A 6,857-nucleotide genomic window follows, 5' to 3' on the forward strand; every position below is an offset into this window, starting at 1 on the left:
TCAGGATAGGATAAAGATCAGATTTCTTATGCAGAAGGTGGCTATGAACTGCAGATGACTTGATGGCACTGAACAACAACAAAAAACACAACAGGCTCATTTTCCAACAACATTTGTTGTTGGGAAATGGTGTCTTCTACAGACACTTACTCTGAGTATTCCTATGATAATTTTTAGAAAATCAAGCCAGCAACACATTTACCACTTCAATAATATTTACATGTACAGTTCAAGGGTATTTAAGACATTCTTCAAACTGTGAAGTCGTTCTCATCCTACTGTTCTAGATTGTTCTTTTACCTTTAATATGAACTGTCTGTCCCCAATCTTTCAGGTTCCTTTCATCAATTTGACTTACCTACATGGGTCTTTAAAAGCACACACACATTTCTCAAGGCAGATGCTGTTTACTGATTGTTGTTGTGTGCCGTCCTCACACATAGCTGCCCCTTTAGTGGGTTTTCAGAGGGAGTTAACTATTTCAGGCACAAATACCAAAAAACCCTTAACCATCATATTACCATCATATCAACTCTGGCCTTTTATCATGTTTTCTGTGCCATAAATCTTTACAAGAAGAGAATGTCCATCTTTCTCTCATGGAGTTGGTGGGGGATTTGAACTGTAGAACTTTCAGTTAGCATCATGACCTGTTAACACACTATGCTTCTAGACTTCCTTGCGGCACAAACAGAGATTCCATAAGTGTTTGATGGGTGAGTATTTTCTGAAGTCTGAATGTCTAGATAACTTTTATACCCAGAGTGGATAGGATGTGAGATCCAAAGCAGAAAGGAGGGAATTTTGATGATCCTGGGAGATGGTCTCACTAGAAGTTACACGTCTGTTACCACACCTTCCTTACAAGAGCCTGGGGCAGACCCAGCTTTGTCTCTGTGAGCTGCTAAAAGGCTTGGGGTCCAATTTTACTGCTCAAAGTTGTATATTGTACTATATTTGCCATTTGATCTTGAAATCTGAAACATATTACCACTTTTAACTAACGACTTACGTATACCCTAATCAGTGTACTTTTTCACTAGTGCAGTTGCTTAATCAGGGGCCTTGAGATTCAGAAAAGCTAATTGACTTTCTTGATCAAATGTTTAGATAGAATGATTTGGAATTCTCTTTGTTTCTAGCAACAAAAAAGGTCTAAGTTTTCCACTCTATGTCTTGACACATGTTCTAGAAAACTAACTAAAGATGAAAAACCCAGATAACCAACTGGGTGTATGCAGTAACAGCTGAATGCTCGTCTATTAATGGTTGGGAACAGTTTCCACATTTTCCAGGCTGACCTCCTTTCATGTCACACCAGGTTGGACATCAAGAAGCTCAACTCTTAAGTTATATAACTAATAAAAAAAGGAATGCATTCTTTATTCCTCCCCAATGTTTTCGATTTCTAGCACTCATAATGTAATACAGTCTTGGATTGCAATGGCTAGGATAGATGATGAACACAAACCCCCATGCGCGCACGCCCACACACACACACACACACACACACACACACACACACACATTTAATACATTCCCCGGCTTTAGGCATCCTGACAAGCTTCTTTGGTCTGTTTCCCTGTGTCCTTGATGAGGTGCCTTGGCAAGATCCTCTGAAGAAATTTTCATCTCTCTTCAGCCAAGATCCCAATTTTCTGCAAAATGTCTCTACATTTTTTCTTATATACTTCCTCCTTCATATTTTCCACTTCTTCCTGGGGCCAAAGAGGTTCAAATCTAAAACCTCAGTTAGCATTAATTTTTACCTGAGAAGGCGATGCGTCCATTGTCATTAGATTTATCATCTTCTTGTCCTTGGCTTCTATCTTGCCAGTGTAGCTCAAGACTAGTTTGTACAGATTTAAAGCTCACACATACATGCACACATACTCAAATAAACACACACACACACACACACACTTTCCCCTTCTCCCTATCCCTTCCCCTCCCCCTCCCTCCTCCTCCCCTGCCCCTCCCCTCTCGTCCTCTCCCCTTCCCCTCCCCCTTCCCCTTACCCTTCCCTCTCCCCCTTATTTTCACTCCCTCCCTCACCTTGTTATTACCCCCTTTCTCTTAAAAGTGTAGTGAAGATAGAAAGCTATACTGGTTAATGCATACTTCCCCATATCAGTAGTAAAATGGTCTTGTGCACCAGATTATGTTTATTCTCCTCACCACTAGTTGACTAAGAAGAGTTTACTTGTAAAGATCAAATGGGCCAAAGACAGATATGGAGACAAAAATTGCCAGATTCTTTCCTCCACTTCTTCCAATTCAGCCATTGCAGGCTGTCAAAAATATAGTTTAGTGTAAAGAGAACTGAAAGTGGAGTTAGAAAATCAGAAAAACCTGTCAAATATTGCTCCAGACCGAATCACTTAATCTCTGTATTTTATTCTTTTGAAAAAAACTATTTTATTAATTTTAATGAACATTTACAGAGATTTTGGATTTCCATTCATTCATTGTTGCTCTTTTCTCCCTGCCCACCCCTCCCCCACAGTTCCCTCCTCTCTTCGAAAAGTGAAAGAAAAAAAATCCTTCATTGGTATACAATGCCCCCTCCCTGAGTACACTACACTGTGCAACCTTCATTGTAGACTCTTGTGATTACCATAATACCCTATCATATATCACTTTTAAACTGTGTTCTCCCTCACCTGGTTCAAAGCAGAATACATAATCTATTCAGCTTTTCTCAGTCTTACCCCAACCCTGATGATAGTGGCACTATGCAGTATTTGTCTTTTTGTGGCAGAGATATTTCACTCAGCATAATGTCCTCCAGGGTCACCCATTTTGAATAGAATAATATTTCATGAGTTCCTATTTTTCAATGCAGCAGAGTATTCCTTAGTGTGAATATACCAGAGCTTCTCTATCTTTTTATAAAAACCCTGGTGGTATAGTGCATATTGTACCTGGCTCTTAACAGAAAAGTCAGCAGTTCAAATCTAACAGCTGCTCTGAGAGACTGATATTGGGCAGTCTCTTCTCATAAAGACTTAGAACCTTAAATAATGATAAGGCTGCTATGAGTTAGAACCCAGTGGCTAACAGTGGTGTGGGTTCTTTTGTTCGTTCTCATTTTTTAAAATAGCTCTTCTTCACTTCTACAAGGTAGGGTATGATGATGGTGTTGTCACACACAGGGCATAAATAATTATTTTCGCTATATTTTGAGCAAATAAACAATTGTACCATAGTGTGTTATGGACTGTACTGATTACTGCAAGGTCACCCCCAGAATTCCTAAGCGTCACCCTGGGGGTCTCCTTCTCTAAAGAATGACTGCCTTAAAAATCCAGAAGGTGTTACCTTGGAGTCAAATTCATGTTATGGAAGCAGATTTTGGATGAACAGATGAGAAGTATGATGACACAAAATGTTAAACATCAAACTACTAATCTAAGGGTCAGCAGTTTGAGCCTCCCAGGCCCTCTATGAAAGATGAGAGGTCTACTTCTGTAAAGATGCAGTGCTTCAGAACCTGATGTGGCACTTCCTCTCTGTCCCATAGTGTTGCTGTGACCAAGAGCCAACTCAATGACAGTGTTTGCTATTTTTAACTTTTTTATTGGTTTGTATAGAATCATTCATATGCATTGTGTGTTGTACGTGTACTTCATATTTTATATAATCATTCCTATAAACTGCATTTTGTGCATTTTGTATCATTTAAATACCATTGCTCTGAGCCTATTAACACCAGGTCTTTACAAGGCCCCAACAAACTTTTCCCATTACTTCATCCCCCTTCACTTACTAACCTGTTATTCCAGTAATTTCCCCCATTTATTAAGCTCCCTCTTCTTTTCTTCCCCTTTTAAGCATCTACACATCACTTGCTCAGTTATTCTCCTATTTTCACAATAGTCGCATTGTGTGATATTTCTCCTTTTGTGATTGAGATACTTCATTCAACAAAAAGATCCTTCTAATAAATAAACAGGATCCCTTAATGTGGTAATGTGGCAGCACAGTGATTAAGGTCTGTGCAGCTAATTGAAAAATCAGTAATCTGAACTCTACGATATTTTCATGCAAGAACAAACCTTACTATTTGCGCTTTTAAAGATTATATCTTTAAAACTATCTTTAAGACTATCCTGTATGGTTCAAAATTAGGAAGGGTGTAAGCAAGGTATGTGTCCTGTCCCCATACCTTTTCAACCTAGATGCAGAACGGACTATCCAGGAGGCTGGGCTCTATGAGGAGAAATGCGACATCAGAACTGGTGGAAGATCCATCAACAATCCGCGTTATGCAGACCACACAACCTTGCTTGATGAAACTGAGGAGGACCTGAAGCACTTGCTGCAGAGGGTCAAGGACTACAACCTTCAATATGGATTGAGGATCAATGTCAAGAAGACAAAGATTCTCACCACTGGACCAATTGTCAACATTAGGATGGATGGTGAAGAGATTGAGATTGTTCACAACTTTAGTTTGCTTGGCTCCACAGTCAACACTCTTGGCACCAGCAGCCATGAAATTAAAAAACGTATTGTGATGGGAAAGTCTGTTGTTAGGGACCTCTCAAAAAATGCTGAAGAGCAATGGTGTCACTCTGGAGACTAAGGTGCACCTGATACAGGTCATGATCTTTGCAATCAGTTGTTATGCATCAGAAAGTTGGACAATGACTAGGGAGGATAGAAGGAGAATTGATGCCTTTGAGCCATGGTGCTAGAGAAGAGTATTGACTGTACCATCGACTGCTAAGAGAACAAAGAGTTTCATCCTGGAGAGGGTTAAATCGGGCTGCTCCTTGGAGGCAAGGATTCTGAAGCTTTGGTTGGACATATTTCAAGGAAGGACCAGTCCTTGGAGAAGGACATCATGCTTGGGAGGGTGGAGGGACAACGCAGGACGGGAAGACCCTGTATGAGGTGGATTGATTAAGTGACTGGAGTAATCAGGGTGGGGGTGTTGGAGACAGTGATATTGGTACAGGACAGAGCAGAGATTAGGGCTATTGGACATAGAGTCACTATGAATTGCAAGCGACTCGATGGCACATAACAACAACAACATCCAATAGACCAATTTACTTCTGTCACAGTAGATCCATATTCTTGCTGTTGTTGTGTGCCATTGATTCGGAACCAACCCATTGTTGAAACTCCAGTGGTTTTCAGAGGCAGTAATAACTCAGCAGAAGATTGTTCATTTTTCTTCCACAGAGCAGCTGGTGGATTTGAACCACACAATTTTTGATGGCAATGCAGATTCTTAACACTTCTTCTACCATCAGAACCCCCTAGAGGTTCTATAGCAGGTGAAAACAAGTTCATACCAATGGGAATTTTTTTCTCTGAATTAATTAAGATATGTAGTTATGATTGATTTACATTCTTGTGTTTGTGAGGTGCTATTCAGTTTGTTCTATTCACAACAAAGTGCCCTCCATTCCTGTGTTATCCTCTTAACAATTGTTAGTGGGAGTTCGTTTTTGCAGTCAGTACATTGAGAAGCAATGATATCAGATTATTAGGAAGCAATGATGTCAGTTTGAGGACTAAAATGTGCAGGCCATTATCTTTCAATAACTTGCTTTGGATCTGAGATGGACAATAAATAAGGATGACAGGAGAAGAATTAATATCTTTGAGTTGTGATGTTGGAGAAGTGTATTAAATATCCCATGGACTTCAAGTTATTTCATTGTTATCCCATCAAATCAAGTACATTTCACATTTTGATTAAACCTATTGGTCCTCTGTGATAAGAGTTTCAAGTCCTTCTTTTTTTCAGCAAGCAAGGTTGTGTCACTTGTACAGCACAGGATGTTGGTGATTCTTTTTCAAATATATGTTGTTGTTAGGTGCCGTCGAGTTGAGTACAACTCATAGCAACTGGATGAACAAAAGATCTGAACTCTTTGATCCTATGCCATCCTCACACTTCCTGACACACAAGAGTCTATTGTAGCAGTCACCATGCCAATCCACCTGGTTGAGGGTCTTCCTCTTCTTCACTGACACTCCCCCTTTCCCAGTATCATGTCCTTCTCCAAGAATTAGCATCTCCTAGCATCAGTGATATATTACTCTGGAGATGAAAAGGTGATGAAAAATTGAGTTGCTTTTATAGTTAAAAAAGTCATTGCTAGATCCATCTTGAAGTACAATATTGTCAGTGACAGGATAATATCTGTATGCATACAAGGAGGTCCAGTGAATACCACTATCATTCAAATATATGCACCAACAACCAGAGCCAAGGAAGAGGAGCTAGAAGATTTTTACCAACTTTTACAATCGGAGATTGATTTAACATGCAATCAAGATGCATTGATAATAATGGGTGACTGGAATGCAAAAGTCGGGAACAAAGAAGATGATTCAGTAGTTGGAAAACACGGACTCGGTGACAGAAATGGAGCTGGAGAGAGAATGATCGAATTTTGCTCAGTCAATGACTTATTCATAGAAAATACATTTTTAAGAGACATAAACGCAGGTTATATACTTGGATTTCACCTGATGGCATGCATAGGAATCAGATCAATTACCTCTGTGGAAAAAAACCGCTGAAGAAGCTCAATATCAGCTGTGAAAACTAGGTCAGGAGCTGATTGTGGAACAGACCACCAATGACTCATAGGCAAATTGAAGCTGAAGCTGAGGAAAATTAAACCAAATCCAAGGCAACCAAAATATGACTTTGAATCTATCCTACCTGAATTTCAGAACCAGCTCAGGAACAGGTTTGAGGCTTTGATAACTAATGAGTGAAGGCCAGATGAGTTGTGGGAGGATATCAAGGGTATCATCCAGGAAGAGTGCAAACAGTCATTGCAAAGACAGAAGAGGAAGCAAAGACCAAAATGGATGTCAGAAGAGAC

This window comes from Elephantulus edwardii, unplaced genomic scaffold (genome assembly GCF_000299155.1).
Source record: "Elephantulus edwardii isolate Elephantulus edwardi_28Jun2011 unplaced genomic scaffold, EleEdw1.0 scaffold00035, whole genome shotgun sequence".
Taxonomy (NCBI): Eukaryota; Metazoa; Chordata; class Mammalia; order Macroscelidea; family Macroscelididae; genus Elephantulus; species Elephantulus edwardii.